Genomic DNA, 18,195 nt, shown 5'->3' with positions numbered 1-18,195 from the left:
AACATACCAGCCCCTGGCTCTTTTTTCCCAACTAGAAAGTCCTCCTTTCTTTATTTTGCCTAGTTCTACGCTGTGTATGTTTATAGGCTTTGCTCAAGACCCATGACATTTTCCATCATCCTGGTGCCCTTGGTGATCTCCCTGCCCTGCAGTGCCTACTCTCAGAATTTGTTGTTCATGGTCTAGAATTTAATGACACACTCTACTGTCTTTTCTCATCTTTTTTATTTTATGTGTGTATTTCCACTACCATTTCATGTATGTACATCTATTCTCTGCATCTGGAAAAATAAACTCTGTGGGGTCAGAGACACTTCAAACTTGTTTACAGTCCCTACAGCAGGGGTAAAATGCCCCCTACTTGTAGGTGTTTAGTAAATGATATTTATTTGTTCCCCCCCCCTTTTTTTTTTCTAGTTTGAATAGAATCAGAAAAAGCTTAGAAATCTGGTACTCAGGGATCCCTGGGTGGCTCAGCGGTTCGGCACCTGCCTTTGGCCCAGGGCGTGATCCTGGAGTCCTGGGATCGAGTCCCGCATTCGGTTCCCTGCCTGGAGCCTGCTTCTCCCTCTGCCTGTGTCTCTGCTTCTCTCTCTCTCTCTCTCTACATCTATCATGAATAAATAAATAAAATCTTAAGAAAAAAAGAAATCTGGTACTCAGCTAGCCCTGCTAATGTCTTTGTATTAGACTGAGCTCATCCCTTTTGCAGTTTTGTACTTTAGGATGTGTGACGTGTGAGGCTGAGAGAGGTGGATGCCCTCGGAAAAGCCAGTCCACGGTTTTCTGGAAAATCAACAGGATGTTGGTGTTTAGCAGCACATTTTCTTTATGACGCCACTGAAGAGGGTTGCTTCACTTCTGGGCCTGATTTTGGTATCTTTTGAGAACTAACTCACCACCTCATTCTTTCAGGACACTAGTTCATCCTGAAATTGGTTTTGAGCTTCCAGATCTCAGTTCTTGAGGACTGAAACTCTTGTCCTGCACATCTCTTATTTTGGTCCTGGATGAGAAAGGAGAACTTCTCCTGGACGAGAAAAGAGAACTCCCTTATATAGGACTTCTTTTGTTGCCATTGCAGTTATATTTACAGTGTATTATACAGAATGCAGTGTGCTTTCTTTAAATAAGAAGAACATAAATCAAGCTTAGATTTTATAGTGTTATTGACTACCATTAAATTGCAATAGCCAACTCTACCCATATGGCTTTGAGAGAAAGAAAAAGTGTGTGTGTGTGTGTGTGTGTGTGTGTGCACACATGCCTGGGGTTTGGGACCAGGATGTATAGCAAAACTCAGAACTCAGCACATCCAGTTAGCAAGTTCAGGCTGTAGGTTTATGGATTCAAATGTACCAAGTTTCTGAAGTCTCTGCACCAGTGCCAGCTCTGAGCTGATGTTATTCTTAAATAAAATTAAACACTACAAGCCAGAAGCAAAATGTAACAGATATGCCAGCTGTGAGCATACTGTTTGCAGATTGAATTTGGGACCAAAATCATTACATAGTATAATTTATGACAAGTCAAGAAACTGTTTTGACAAAGGTCTTATTAAAAAAATAAGCAGGTACAAAGAAGATCTCTCTTCATTGTAGAGTGCAAACGTTCTACAATGCTTTCTTCCTTCTCCCAGCCATCTCAGTTTAGATTTAGTCAAAGTGGACAATAATTTTCTTTACTAGGAACAAGCAGGACTTAAACAAATAGAAGATACATATCTTTATAGATGATAGATAAATAGATGTTTACATATTTGTCTTTATATAAATAATTTCTTTTTTTTTTAAAGATTTATTTATTTATTTGTGATAGGCATAGGGAAAGAGAAAGAGGCAGAGTCACAGGCAGAGGGAGAGGCAGGCTCCATGCCGGGAGCCCAACGCGGGACTCGATCCTGGGACCCCAGGATCGCGCCCTGGGCCAAAGGCAGGTGCTAAACCACTGAGCCACCCAGGGATCCCCTAAATAATTTCTTATAATTACAATATATATATTTTTTCTTCAATCTTTCTGGGAACAACAGTCTCATTTAAATAGGTAGAAGGGAGAAGGATAAGGATTAAAACCTTGATTATTTCCCATTTTCCTTGACTGTGAATTATTTGTCCATTTGAATAAATAGGATATATTTAGGCAGCTGAGCTGTACATGTCACTAAGTATTTTTTTAAAGAACCTGTAAATTGCATTTGCAATAATCTTGAACTTAGGGGTGAGGCTATATAATAAAACTGGAAATGGATCCTAAAGCAATTATATGAATGATTCTGATAGTTTTCACCAATTATTTGGGTAGTTCATATATTGGTAGACATGTATTCAGTATATTAAAACTAGTCCTGGAATGAAAATGTTGCTTTAGGAAATTGAACACAATTTTATTAATTGCCTACTATGATATTGCTACTGAGTGAAGCACAAGGAACACAAAATTTATAAGATGCTGCCTTTCTCTAAGTGGCTCAGCGTCTCTTGGGTTATTGCTATAAGTCCTTCATTCCACATTTCATATGCAGATCGTCCAAGCCTTACAATGGGGTTATGCCCTGATAAACCCATCATAAGTTGAAAATAATATAAGTTGAAAATGCATCTAATACACCTAACAAACATTATAGCTTAGCCCAGGCTACCTTAAACAAGCTCAGAGCGCTTACATTAACTTATCATTGGGCAAAATCATCTAACACAAAGCCTGTTTTATAATAAAGCATTGACTATCTCATGTAATGTATTGACTACTGCACTGAAAGTGAAGAACAGGATGGTGTGTGGGCACCGAGGATTGTCAGTGTACCAGCTATTTGCCCTCATGCTCATGGCTGACTGCGAGCTGTGGCCACTGCCCCTGCTCAGAATCACTGGAGAGGATCCCACTGCATATCACTAGCCCAGGAAAGGATCCACATTCAAAATTCAAAGTATAGTTTCTACTGAATACACCACTTTTGCACCACCATGAAGTCGAAAAATCCCAAGTTGGACTGTCGTTAAGTGGGGATCATCTATATATGCAAGAGTAAATCTTTAGAGAAGTCATAAAAGCATGTGATTTAAAGACAGCAACTATCCTTAATTGTTCAGGGACATGGATTAAAGAGAAAAAATGTATTACTGCACATAAAATTAAACACATTTCTTTCTTCTATTCCTTTCGACATAAAGGTAAAATATCTTGAAAAGATAGAAAAAATTTTTATTGCCATCTTCATTATTTCATTTACTTGAATATGTTGTTAAATTAACAAAGCCCTGACTACAGTTCAGAAATGACAGAGCTACCAGTTATGTTTGAATAGCATCAACATCTTCCATGTTGCCTAGACACATGTAGGACAACTGAAACTCAATATACATTTCCCAAAAACATTTTAATTCATAATCTCCCACTGCCTTTACTCTGCTGTTGAAGCGCTATTAATTGTAGAGTTTCTCCAAGAATCAAAGAAACACAAAACACAGTATTGGAGGATGTCTTTTTACCTGACTTCAATCAAGTAACAGTCTGTAGATATTGGAAATCCTGAAAATTAAAACTAATGTAATACTTTAAAGTTAAAAAATTAACACTTACACACAAAAATTAGGGTAGACACATTTTCTGAAGAGTTATTTTATTCCACACAGAAAGTTTCAAGAATTGGAAATGTAGTGAACTAATGATACATGGTGTAAAGAGTAACAAAATGCCCACCTTCCTACCAGTGAAAAAGCATCATACGATTTCAAAGGTTCAGGCTAAAACACTATTATAAGGCAAAAACAGTGGTCCATGGCCTACAGTAACAAGCTTGTGTCTTATTATGAATAAATAAATAAAACTTTAAAAAAAAAAAAAAAGAAACATTTTGCTCATCTCCATCATCTTGAGGGCGTAACTTCTAGCATTTTGTAAGTATTAATGCTTTGAAGTTATTGTATCACTTCTTTAAATGTATTCAACAAGATGTAAACAGCATAATAATTTGACACTCACCATCAACCATTTTAAATAAATGCATGAGCAATTTAATTTCTTATTTGTACACTTAAAAACCATATTTTCATTTTACCTCTTCCACAAAAGTGCCATTATAATATAATATTTATATTTGAAAGTATTATTAGGCACCTATAATATATTTTTTTGCAAGAACACTACATATATTTTTTTCCTGTGACCCTGAGGCTCTATGATGCTATAAAAAAATTCATTTGAATTGACTTTTATTATAATTATTATTATACAATTATTCAAAACAAATAAATGCAAAATACTTTTTAACCTCAAAATAGAATTGAAATTGCTTTTCTTAATGATATGGGAAGAAATGGAGATTATGGTCTCTTGATCAGAGGGGATTTTAAATTATTCTTTTATTTGATGCTTTTTAAAATTTTATTTTTTAGAGGGAGAGAGAGCAAACACAATTTAGGGGAGAGGCAGAGGAAAAGGAAGAAGCAGACTCCCCGATGAGAAGGGACCCCAACCTAGGCTGGATTCCAGGGTCCTGGCATCATGACCTGAACCAAAGGCAGACACTTAACCAACAGCCACCCAGGTGCCCCTGGTGCATTTTTTTTTTTAAGTATTTTGGGCAGTGGACCATAGTAATAGATGGATGAGATGGAGAAAAGTAAGATGGAATGTGGAGAATTGATTAACATCTCAGTTGTAGATACTCTGCACAAAGCATATGGAAACTAAAATTCTGGAAATTGATTCACTTAATATTATTCATGCCAGGGTACCTCTAAGAGAGTTTCCATGCATTTTCAGAGATAGGAGTATCTCAGTTTGAATTGTTGGCATATGGTACAATTTAGGAAAGCATTCTGGAGATTTTTCTTGCTGGGAGTGGCTGATGTCAATTAAAGAGTTTATTAAATACAAAAAGATTGAGAAAGGAGAGTGGTACTGAACAGCAGGAAGGTCCACCAATGAAGAACTCAACAATATCACAATTTTACCACATTTGACCCTACTTGCTACAACTTCCCTGCATGTTTATCCATTTTGCACTCTTAAACAGGAGACAAATGAGTTCCTTTCAGTCCTTTAGAAGAGATTAAATGAAATAAGTCTAAATATGAAAAGGGAAACATAAAATAAGGGAAAATTCTTCTCCTAGGGACATACTCTGGGAAACCTTATTTAGAGAATCATTTATTAGATTTAATGTTTGCTATCTAGGCTTATTTTTTCTTCAGCTAAAGAAATACCAGAGGGCTTCAAGTGAATCATCATTTATCTTATGTCTTGTCACAACTAGACTTAATTATCTTTCTGTCAATTATTTTAAAACCACTTTGCCCTCCAGCCTTGTATGTAAGTTGTGTTGGCATGGTTACCCAACACATTATTCCAAGTGTATTGATCCTCTAACTCTTCAAAGCAATAAATTCCTTTTCTAATACCAGTCCAATCAAGGTTCAAAATTATAGACCATGATATCAATTTCTGGGTATAGAAATTCATTACCATGATGAGCTTTTTGAAACTAATGGCTAATTTCTCTAAATGGCTATTAAAGATTCAACAGAAAGTATTAAAGAGGAAACACACAGAAGTCACCAAGTCTTACAGACAGCTGAATTAATAATGGACCGAAGGATGTCTTTTATAAACATATTAACTGTCCAGAGCAGTATCCCCCAAAAGCCCTGGGCTCCATTCTAAAGCAAATATTCCTTCAAGCAATAAGTACTGGGTTTGTACATGCCTGACTCTATCCTTGCCCTAAATTTGCTCTCATAATCAGGACTTTCTGTTTTTAGGGGAAAAAAAAAACGGGTCTTAGAAGTGTATTTTTTGGAAGAAGTATGGAAAGTTAGGAAATACAATTGTTGCCAAGATCAGATACAAAATAAAGCAAAATATAAAGAGAAGAAATGATCTTATTCAAACAACTGCACAGGGAAAGAACCTGGGTTGGGAACAAATGTCCTAACTCAACAGCTATGCCACTGCCGTCCTGTCTCTAATAATTGAGATGGTTTCTCTTCATCTCAATAATTGTACATAGAGCACTGGTCTTCATTTGGTAGTGGTGTGACCCCACAAGGGCCATCGGCAATATTTGGAGCCATTCTTGGTAAACTCCACTTTGGAGAGTAGTTACTCTAGCATCTAGAGGGTGGAGACTAGGGATGCTGCTAAACATCCTACAATGAACAGGACAGTCCCTACAGCAAAGAATTATCTAGCCCAACATTTCTACTGCACTAAGACTGAGAAACCCTGATATGCAGGATGGAGAGGTTCAACCAATCCTGCTTGTATTGAGGATTTATTAGAAGATAAAGGGAAAAGGATGTGAATATTTCAGGAATCCATAAAATTATATAATTGATGGTGTTATTAGTATCATATTATTTGTTCCCATTTCCCCTTAGAATTCCTTCCCCCTGACAGAGATCTCACTGCTTTCATGTTTCACCCTTTTCAGAATGTCTCAACCTTGTCCATTCAGCTGTCAGGTCCTTCTCTTTATTTGTTTTTATTTTTTTTAGGTCCTTCTCTTTAGAGCCTGGCTCTCTCTTCTTAATTTCTGTGCTTCATCAAAATATATTTATTAAATATTCTAGTTTCTCGAATATTTTTTGATGATTAAGTTTCTGAGAAACTGCTTTGAATTGATGACTCAAAATCTGTGATTAATAGTTTAATATATATCTAAATGTAATAAAACCTTTTACACATGAAGAGACCCTAGATTTCATTTTTCGCAGTGATTTTCTAAATGTAGGTGTGTAGAATGCTAGGGTTCTGGGGAAACATCACAAGGGAAACAATGAGGGGTCAACAGAAAAGGTGGAACAGGCTTCTTTCTAAATTCTCTGGCCTTTTTCTTAGTAAAGTGATTCAACTTTTACATATTTGACATACCGTGGCCTTTTGCAAACTTTAATTTGACAAAAGTGTTCCACTAATAAGTAAATATCCCAGAAAGCCTCTAATCTCATCTGTTTCCTTTTTTGTAAAGAAGCAACCTAAGGATCCAGGAGTCTTAGAGACAGATAATAAGAGGTAAGAAATACAACAAATCACAGAACCAGGTTTTCTGACTCCCAGTCCAATGACCTTCCAATGCACCATGTTGTCTCATAGGTAATGATTCCATTTGAACATGAGTCTTTAATGGCCTAATGCAGAAGAATGAGTCATGTGAGATTTTTGGGTGTGGGAAGTGAGAGAGGCATTTTCGAGCAGTCTTGTAGCATCTTCAAATAATACCCAGCATCTCCTGACTCTGCCAATAGTTTGGATTAGGAAGTCAAGTTACCTAAATAAGGAATAAATTAACTCTCTGCTTCTTCCTTCTTCTTTCTCGATCATTCCCTTTTGTGACAAAGGATTGAACACAGTAAGGCCTCCCATGTTTGTCTGCATCGGGTGTCCCCGGAACCAACCCACTTATAAAAATCACCTGGGCAAGGCTGTTGTAGAGCTACCAGGGTCTATGTCTCAGAGTCAGAATCTCCAGGGCGGTGGCCTGGAAATCTGTGTTTTGGCTTTGCAATCACTAATACTACACACCATCAATTAGTTTAAAATGGAAGTTTTTAAATTGGGAGAAATAAATAGCTGATTTGACCAGTCTTTCACTGATATGTCATTGAATCCATTGGTTGTTCTGGTATCCCATAGCCATATTATGCATTGACTGAACTATATCAAGGACAGATCCCCTGCAGAAACGTCCATGCAGGTTCTCCACAGCTGGCTCAGTCCCAGATGGAGCCTCAGGGCCATGAAAACCAGTGCACATGCCACCCCTACTTTTGGCATGCCTCCTATAGGAATTTAAAACCTATAACCACAAATTTTGAGCATCCATATGGCACTTTATATCTGCACAATGTTTTATATTCATTTTTATTGGTTATTTTTGAAAACAACTCTCCAAGGTACATTCATATCATCACTTTCGATGACAGATGAAGAAAGAGAACCACATGGAAGGTCTGGGTCACAGAGCAGGGACAAAACTGGTTCTGTCTCCAGGCATCTGCTGCCTCCACCTAATCTACTCTGTATTGCTTGGCTGGGTGGCCTCTATTTTGCCTGTCTAGATCCATTCTCCTCTGTCTGAGGATGCTGACCTATGTCAATGGATTCCTTTATCTCTTTTTTACATTTGAATTTGGCTATTGTAGAAAAATGGAGATAAATTTAAGGGATGGAGGAAATGATGGTTAAAGCATTTATTTTCCCAGTTCTCTTTCTAGGGGTCACATAAGAAGAGCTGCAAGCCTAGACCAAAGTCACTATTCCTTTAAGGTCATGACTTTCTCCTTGGGATTATAGTAATGGCTTGCCTCCCCACTGCCTCCCAAGGGGAGATGGTAATCTCCCCTTGCCTCTTCAGGCCTAAAAGTGGTAATGATTCCTCCTCCCCCATTACTAGACTCCTCTCCCCCATTACTAGTGCCTGGGTACTGCATTATTCTTGTTACTTTCCTCAACTCTATCTACACATTTGTAATTATTTCCTTGTTAAATGTTCCTCAAACTTCCCTGAGTATGCCACCTATTTCTTTTTGGGGCCCTGCTGTTTCAATAAATGTCCACCTAAGGCTGCCATATATTTGCAAGTATAACTTGTTTTAAGCATATCTGATATATGAAAATTTATACTTATCAAATCATAAAAGTTTTAAGGCAAAATGAATGTATTCATTTTAGAATTTCATGAAAGCTATGTTGCTTTTACCCAAGGCTTATTTGTGTAAGCTTGTGTATGCTCACACACACACACACACACACACACACACACTTTTATTTAACCATGGTTTTACCGACCCCCTGAAGCCCATCTGAAGAAGGACCCATGTAATGGACACAAAGTTTAGAGATGGCCTTGCATCCGACATCTTCGTTTTATGCATGAAGAATCAGAGGCACCTTGTCCAGGTGAAATGGATAGTTACTAGCAGACCTGCCTCTGGATTTCCAGTCTAAATTTTTTTGTCTTCAATGAACATAAATGTTAAATTGAGACTCGTTATTTTTTTTTAAATCACTGAGGGATTTATGAGAGTAGCATACACCTCAGAACTGTTTACATTTTAAAAGCTTACTTTTAGTGCAACAAGCTAACTAATTCATAAAAGAAGGGACACTTGTAGGTATTTCACAAGAAATACTTCGGGGTTTGGAAGTGGTGATATAAAAAACAGACATTTGGCATTTTAGCTCCTGGGTTATTTGGTGATTAACTCAACTGTGACTTTTATTTTTTGATAAAAGATAAAAGAGCAAAGCACATTTATTTACCCAGAAACGTGTGGGTAAAGCTGCCCTTTTCTGAGAGCAGAGATAGAAGAATAGTAGCAATGAGCTGCTGTCTCCAAAATCCAGGGGCAGCTTTATGATGATTTATAATAGACAGGGCTAGGATAGGAGAAGATCATCCTCTACTGTTACACCTACTGTCACCTGGCCCCATCTGCAGCTCTGTATACCCCAGGGAACATGGCCATGGGCAACACTGGCATAGGTGAGGAGGTACGTGGGATGACTTTTCCAAGATGACAGCTGTGAATCTTGTCACCAAACTAGGAAACTTGGGGAGCTGCTATTAAGAAGTGGCTGATTATCTGAGGCCAATATAAATGAAGGAGTGGGTTGAGAATTCTCTTATCCATAATTTCAAAGTCAAAGATCTCAGAAAAACAGTTGTTTTTTCTACAAGTTTGATGCCAACTCATCTGGAGGCAAAATCTAACTTGAATTGACTTGAGGCTGTTTATATACTATTTAGAAACTATTTTGGGCAGCCCGGTGGCTCAGTGGTTTAGCGCCTGCTTTCAGCCCAGAGCGTGATCCTGGAGACCCGGGATCCAGTCCCACATCAGGCTCCCTGCATGGAGCCTGCTTCTCCCTCTGCCTGGGTCTCTGCCTCTCTCTGTGTGGGTCTCTCATGAATAAATAAATAAATAAAATCTTAAAAAAAAAAGAAACTATTTTTATCCCAATTAACATAAATGAGCATAATTTTCATTGTAAAGATATTATTTTGATTACTGGGTATGGCTTCAGACTCTACTACTGATGTCATAATATATATGGCTTATATATTGTATTACCTTTTTAAAACAATAGATTTTATTTTTAAGAGTAGTTTTAGGCTCATGGCAAAATTGAGAAGAGGCTACAGATTTTTCCACATATTCTCTGTCCCCACACATCTATAGCCTCCCTTTTATCAACATCCAGCACCACAGTGGTACATGTGTTATAATCGATGAACTGGCATTGACACATTATTGCCCAGAGTCCATAGTTTCATTAGGGTTCACGCTTGGTGTAGTACATTCTATCTGTTTGGACAAACATATGATGGCAGGTATCTGCCATGAAAGTACCATGCAGAACAGGTTCACTGCCCCAAAAATCCACTTTTTCTGCCGATTCGTTGTATTATCTTTTCCAAAAAAATGAATTCTGAAAAACACCAGGCTCTGAGGTTTCAGATTAGGTATAATAGATCTATATTTTCTATGGGATAGAAGTCTCTGGAACAGAAAGGGAAAAGAAAGACATACTGCTTAGCTGTCTGGTTAGGAACAAAAGGTCATCAAGAGGAACCTTAGAAATCCCCTTATTTTTCAACTATCCATTCTTAATATCTGAAATTCAACAATTTTAACTCATGCCCTAATTTCCTTTAATTTTGCCTGCTGTTAAATAGACTCTAGATGCCACAGAAAGGAAACTTTGAAAGCCCAAGGTCGTTGGCACCTTAGTATAAGTTTCAAAAAGGAGAGGAGCTCAGAAGTAAATACACTGCCTGATAGAAAAGACGATGTGCCTTTGTGGAGGACAGAAACTAGAAGGTGCTGAAATGGGAGGCCAGTTCATCCTACCAGCTGGGGACCAGTAGATCTGCTCCAGGCAAATAAAAAAATACCCAATTGACCTAGTTAAAAAAATGCATATATATATATATATAATATTACAGTAGAATTATAATTGTTATAACTATAACACCATTACTAATAATTATAAATAAATTATACATTATATATAAAATAATTAATATTACATTTAAAGAAAAAATGTATATTCACAAGTGAATCTTTGAGGTGAAAACAGTACTCCCACACCCCCATGAGCTGTAGATAATAACCCCATAAGCTCAAGGAGGTCAGGTGACTCACTAAGCTGACAGGAGGACAGGTAAGTCACCTTGGATTGTTACATAAATTCAAATATTGGGGATCCCTGGGTGGCTTAGTGGTTTAGCGCCTGCCTTTGGTGCTGTGATCCTGGAGACCTGGCATGGAGTCCCACATCAGGCTCCCTGCATGGAGCCTGCTTCTCCCTCTGCCTGTGTCTCTGCCTCTCTCTCTCTCTCTCTGTCTCTCATGAATAAATAAATAAAATATTTTTAAAATAATAATAATAATAATAAATAAATAAACCTCCTGCATTCTTGGATAATAATATTTTCTAAGGCCTCCTAAAAATAAAAATCTACTACTAATAAAAACAAAAAAAGAAAAAAGAAACAATTCACAGTGCATTTCTTTCCCCTTTTCTTGTCTGGAATATTTGGTAGACACAACTAGAGAAATTTGCTGTGAAGAAGGGATGTCCAAACTGAGAATTTGGGGTTGTCTTCCTCTTTGTCTTTCCTAAGGCAGTCACACTTTAGAGGGTGATTCCCCAAAGTGGAAACACAAAGACCAAGCACTCTTCATTCTGCCTCATTCCAATACCTTCTCTTCCCTGTTCACCAGAGAGTCACATTCTCAAACAGCCTCACCCATGCAAGCGCCATCTACAAATTTCCTTATTCCAGACAAAATCGTGTCTGTAGGTATCATTCTGATTAAGGAGATTCATACTAACAGAGAGTGACGTTCGTTCATTCTCCAGCTCATCTGTATTTCCAAGAAGAGCTTGCTAATCATACAGGATTTCTCAATTAGAGGCAGTGTGGAAAGGTGTTTTTTTTTTTTTTTTTTAAGATTTTATTTACTTATTCATGAGAGACAGAGAGAGAGAGAGAGAGAGAGAGGCAGATACATAGGTAGAGGGAGAAACAGCCTCCATGCAGGGAGCCTGATGTGGGACTCAATCCTAGGACCCCGAGATCACAACCTGAGCCAAAGGTAGGCACTCAACCACCAAGCCACCCAGGTGCCCCTGGAAAAGATTTTCAAGCAAGGGGATTTGCAGACAGTCATTTTGAGCCTCTCTCTACTCCTCTTCAATTTTTTATTGACAGGGTTTGTCACCAGTAACAAATACAAAAATAGCTTTGAGACAAAAAACAAAACAAAACAAAACAAAACAAAACAAAAAAACACCTTAGTCTCCTCCTTAAATAGTTTTATTAAAAAATTGTATATATAGAGATCCATGAAAGAAGATATTCCTTGGGATAAGGTGGTTGGTATTGATCCTATCCTTTAAATTAATAAATCCAGGGGAGTATTTCTTAAATGAGACCATAGTTCTTGCTAGTAAAATTTTCTTTCATATTAATTTTGCACCACAACTTGCTCTTTTTACTTAAAAAAAAAAAAACCTTCAAAGTTCAAATACTTTGATACAATGAGAGCAGAGTGATAGATTCATAAAGATTAGGACTGCAAGAGGAAGAACCTAAACCAGGGGTTTTCAACCTTAACACTATTGACATTTGGAGCTGGATAATTCCCATGTTGTGGGAAGCTGTCTTGTATATTGTCAGATGTTTAGCAGCATCTCTATCCTTTACCCATGAGATGCCAGTATTCCTGTCAGCAAGCTCTCTTGCTCAACTATAGACCTCAACAATTACTTCTTATTGCACTTTCTTGAGACATTGACAATGACTGGAACATTCCAACCACCAGACCAGAAAAACTGATAACAATGGAATGCCCAGAAGACTACACCACACATATCCCCTTCCCTATCCATGAACTAGGGCTGAACACATACCAATACCCCCACCTGTGATCGTGCATCCCCTGCCTCCTCTCTTCCCCCAACCTGTCTCTATACAACTTCACTTGTCTACCTTGCAGGCAGAGAGGGTGGTTGTTATGGCTTGGGCCTCCCTCCTCCCCCAGCTGCCCCGACTCAAAATAAATTTCTCCCTTTCTCTTTTCCAAACCTTATCTCTTGAGTTACTGGCTTCTCTTGTGATGAGTTTATCCAAGTTTGTTTGGCAACAGTGTTGGCCAACCCAGCTAGAGCTGTGCTCTTGATTTGTCCAGCCCCACCTAGGACTCTCCAGGATGGAGCAGTTGGCCACAAAAGTGCCAGAGTTCATCTGTTTTTTTCCTGAGTTATCAGCTATGTTAGATCATCTGGTAACAACACCACCACTGTCACTTGTGACAACCAAAGTGTCTGCAGACATTGCCAACAGTACCCTGAGAGCAAAACTGCCCTAAGTTGAGAATGACTGATACAGTCCATCCCCTTTCTCTGAAGATAAGGCATCTAAAACCCAGAAAGAGAAGAGTTATCACCACATTTACACCTCTAGTTAGAAACAGAGTCAGGGCATCCCTGGGTGGCTCAGTGGTTGAACGCCTGCCTTCAGCCCAGGGCCTGATCCTGGAGACCCAGGATCGGGTCCCACTTCGGGCTCCCTGCATGGAGCCTGCTTCTCCCTCTGCCTGTATCTCTGCCTCTCTCTCTCTCTCTGTGTCTCTCATGAATAAATAAAATCTTTAAAAAAAAAAAAAGAAAGAAAGAAACAGTCAAGAGTATATCACAAAATAGTCCCAATTCTCAGTCAAGTATTCATTCAAGTCCTTATTTCATTCATTATGTCCTTGAGAACAATTTTGCTCCAATATATTCTCTCTGGCTTAAGTAGATTTTATATTTGTATCACACGAGTCGGGAATTTAAAAATGCTCTTGATTTCTAAATTTTGAAAGAAGATAAACATTGTCTTACATTTGCTACATAAGGGTGGAAGCTAGGGTACAAGAGAACCAATAGAGTACACACAGATAGCATGCACACACACACACACACACACACACACACACACTGATTTGGCTTATGTGATTATGGAGCTTTTCAAGTCCCACACTCTGTTGTCTACAAAATAGACACCCAGGAAAGTGGGTGGTAAATTAAGAAGACCTAAGAGGTGAATCCCATGCTACAGATTCCAGTCAGAGTCTGAAGGCTCAAGAACCAGCAGCACGGAGAACAAGAGGAGGCACCTGACTAGTGTCTCCGCCCTTTTGTTCTATTCACACTCTCAGGGGATTAGATGATGTTCATCCACACTGGGGAGGGCAATTTGCTTTATTCAATCTACTGATTGAAATGCTGATTTCACCAGGAAACAGCCTCAAGGACACACCCAGAAATAACAGTTAAGCCAATCATCGGGGCCCCCTGTGTCCCAGTGAGGTTGACATATACAATTAACAATCACAATAAATAAATCCAATAAGCAAAAAAGGGAAGCGAGTAGGACAAATACACTCAGCCCCTTGTAACTCATCTCATTTCTAGATCCTCATGTCACCTACTAATGAGTAGTTACTGTTCTATACGAGTTTTGCTTTTCTCCTGAGCATTTCAAATTCCCACACCCAAATCGAAATTCCCACATCAATCCCAAAAACATTTCCTGAAAGAGTAGCAACTTATTATTTCCCTATTCAATTCTCCAAAACGGAAATGCCTTATTCTAAATAAGAAAGAAGTTGGTATCAAGTCCAGGATACACCTAAGGTAGTGACTTTTAAGGTAATTTTCTTTTTAATTTTCAGGGACCCACCCAGCATGTACACAATGCTAACAGTGTTACCTGATGGGTGGCAGTGAAACAGACAGTGCTGTTTCTCTGATTCATGTATCATAATCCTAAAGTGCTCTTGAGTTTTCCCAGAGACCAAACTTCTTCATTTGATAATACAAAGGCATTGGTTCAAGAAAATGCCAGTCAGCCATGCACTATTGCCTGTAACCAAAGGAACTTGCTCCACCGTCAAGATCAGAAACTGGGTTGAAAGACAAGGAGAACTGAGTAGTCGCCACTTATAAGCAGCATTGAATGAGCAAAACAGGACAGAGACTACCTGTAAAGACAATCCAGTTGATCATGCCCTAACATTTTCTGAATTATTCGGCATATGAACAGGGGTTACACAGATTAGTTACAATCAGAAAACAGCACACTGATCTTCAAAGAACTGCCAATCTAGTGGAAGAAATTAGGCCAAAATCTTCAGAAAGCAAGTAACTCATTCAGAAAGGACACAACAAGAACCAACGATCATATCTCGATTGGTATTATGAGCATGAAAGTGAGGCAAGTCAGGTAGGATAAAATAAGAAAACTTCCTGCAGGAAAAGAATTCAGAACCAGCTCATTCAAGATATGAGAGAAAAGTCTCATATTTTAATTATTTTTTAAATAATTTCATTTGAAAGCTGCATATAAATGAAATTGAAATCACACCAGAACAATATATTGTCTACTTTCATCTTTTTGAAGAAGAATCTTTCTTTTCTAATAAATTGAGCAATTCTTCTTTGTCATTGTAGTTTGTATTTCCCACAACATTTCTCTTTATCTCATAATATGGTGTGAATCTTATAGCACTGAAAAGAAATAGATTTCCTGCAAGTGTCCACTTATTTACTCTAAGTAGATGGCAATCAAAAAGTGCCCAAGGATAAGTCCCTGTGAAATGCTGGGTTCTGATGGGGTTCTTACTTGAAGTCATAAGTCAAAACCTCATATAAAGGGAAAAAAAAGCACTAAATTGCTTTTTGTAAGTGTCTCAGATTTTCTTTTGAAAGATGAACAAATGAGTGGAGTTTTTCCTCTCTCTTCTCCCTTCCCCACTAGCTAAATGAAACCAGCTATCAAATAGATGAGTGAAGTGTGGGCACCATTTGAAATGGGTGATACATAATTTTCTACCGAATGAAAACAGCTGAGAAAACATGTTTCATTCATTGTGTAAAATTTATAGTGTCTTTCATTCTGTTGAAGTCCCATACATTTTTTTGGAAAACTTGCAATATTTCTGTAAGAGCAATCTTATGCTCCATCAGCTGAATCAAGATGTATCATTTTTTTTATACACACCGAAGACTCTTGAAGCATCAGATCTAAGACATATTAAGTGGCCAGATGAGATTGGGAAGAGATAGGAACAAGTTACAGATGGCCTAAGTTAACGTTGTCAACAGAGAATCGAGCTTTTGAGAGCTGGAGTGACAGCTCAGGTGTGTTCCTTCGAGATGATTTCTTAGCTGTTGTTTTTAGGAATTCCATTTTCAAGTCAGTTATGGCAACCACTCAAAAGTATTTCCTAAAGAGAGCATATAATGCTTCCTGTCAATCTAACATTCAGTGGGTCAATGTTTGGTGAGCAAGATATTAGGATAGAATCCTTCAATTATGCTGTTTGAATTGGTCAAATTATGCTTTCCCTCCCCTCCCAGCTGGTCTCAATAAGGGTAAATATCTTGAAAAGGACACATTTGCAAAATCATTGCCACTAGGATTAGGTCTGCTTCAGAGACACATTTAAGCCTTGATTATGATGCAAGAAGAACCTTCTTCAATTGTTCCTGTTATTTAAAATAGGACTTTTAGGGATGAGGGGGTAGGCCAAGAACAGAAATACAAATAAGAATGGAGAACAGATACATAATAACATCATTCCTTTAAGCTCTAATAAAGAATTCAGAAACTACATTTTATAATTACTAATGTAAGCATAAGAATAATAAGTTCTATTAAAGACATCATTTTAAACACTGTTTGCCTTTCCTTAATCTCTCATTGAAATATAATATTCTCCTGATATTTTTATTTGAATAGACAACAATAAACCTCATCTCTAAAGAATTACCTTTCCACTGTATTTTGTAAACAATCACAAATTTGGTGGTAAATGAGATGTTTTGATCTCACAGTAGCTGGACTCAGGAAAATGCTTTTCAGCTTCTTGAATAGCCCATTGTATTATAGGTTGTTAGAACATGAGACAGTAAAAAAAAAAAAAAGAAAGAAAGAAAGAAAGAAAAGAACATGAGACAGTGTGTCTGGACATGGAATAAAAGCTCGCAGCCATATGATACATTGACTTGACATCACAATTCCGAATCCTGAGATGTAGAATTCAATAAATTATTACCTTTTTTTTCTTAATTCTTATGCAACTATAAACATAACACAAATTTATAAATTGAAAACAGAGCTACAAAACCAATAAAAATCGAATAAATGACAAAAATTTAATGTTACATACAATACCTTACTCTATCTATAGTACCATTTACAATGTGAAAATTGTATTGAATAGGAATTTGCACAGAATCATTTGGGTTTGATCTGTCTATTCAATGTTGCATCATTTGATGACTTATTTTTAAAAAATGATATTTCCCATTTGATTTATTGCAAAAAATTTTTAATATGGAATTCATTAAGTGAATCATTATTATTAGACCTACCTCTTTAATTTTTTTCTTACTAGTAAGTGATAATAAATTAATTCATTAAAAGTTTCATCATGATCCTAAATATAAGTGAAAATACATATGGCTGTACTCTCTTTTAAGATCGTGTTCCATGTGTCTGTCTATATGCTTATATTAAGAGTCTGTTTATTGACCTAAACATTCAAAATCCAAGTATTCTCATGGGCAACTCATGGATTTCTAAGAATAAGCTAAGGGAAGTGTTTATATGCAAGTATGATTGCTTCCCTTAAGGCTCTACCTAACTATTCTTATTATTTTCTTATTCAGACTGTGGCCTATCTTTTTCAGCAGCTGTATTAGTGCTGTGGATATAACACAATCAAGTTTTTTTTCCTCTTTCTTTGCTGGCCATTAGCTGTCAGGTTGGATTATTAAAATTTCCTGAGATGTGGTAGTCCTACAAATAGGAGAAAACATACTTGCATGTTCTTCTAGAGGGCTGAAAGTGTAAAAACAAGTAGGGAGCCATCTCCTTGCTAAACTACCAAGAAGAATTTTCTCCAACTTCAATTATTGTCTCAATTTCCAAGAGAAAATAGGATTTAGCTTGTCCATCTTGCTTCTCTGGACATTGTGGTCCAGAGAGATCATGTGTGTCCCGTCCCTTGTCAATCTTCCCCCAGACATCCTCAGTTATATGTGGATAAAGCTCTTCTTAGAATCCAACCACCTTTGGTCCTGCAGTTTCTGACAGAAGGATGCAGATACTGATTCAGGCTTTGAATAAGAAAG

Source organism: Canis aureus, chromosome 1, assembly GCF_053574225.1.
Source record: "Canis aureus isolate CA01 chromosome 1, VMU_Caureus_v.1.0, whole genome shotgun sequence".
In the NCBI taxonomy this organism is placed as follows: domain Eukaryota; kingdom Metazoa; phylum Chordata; class Mammalia; order Carnivora; family Canidae; genus Canis; species Canis aureus.
This window is presented reverse-complemented; position numbering follows the sequence as displayed.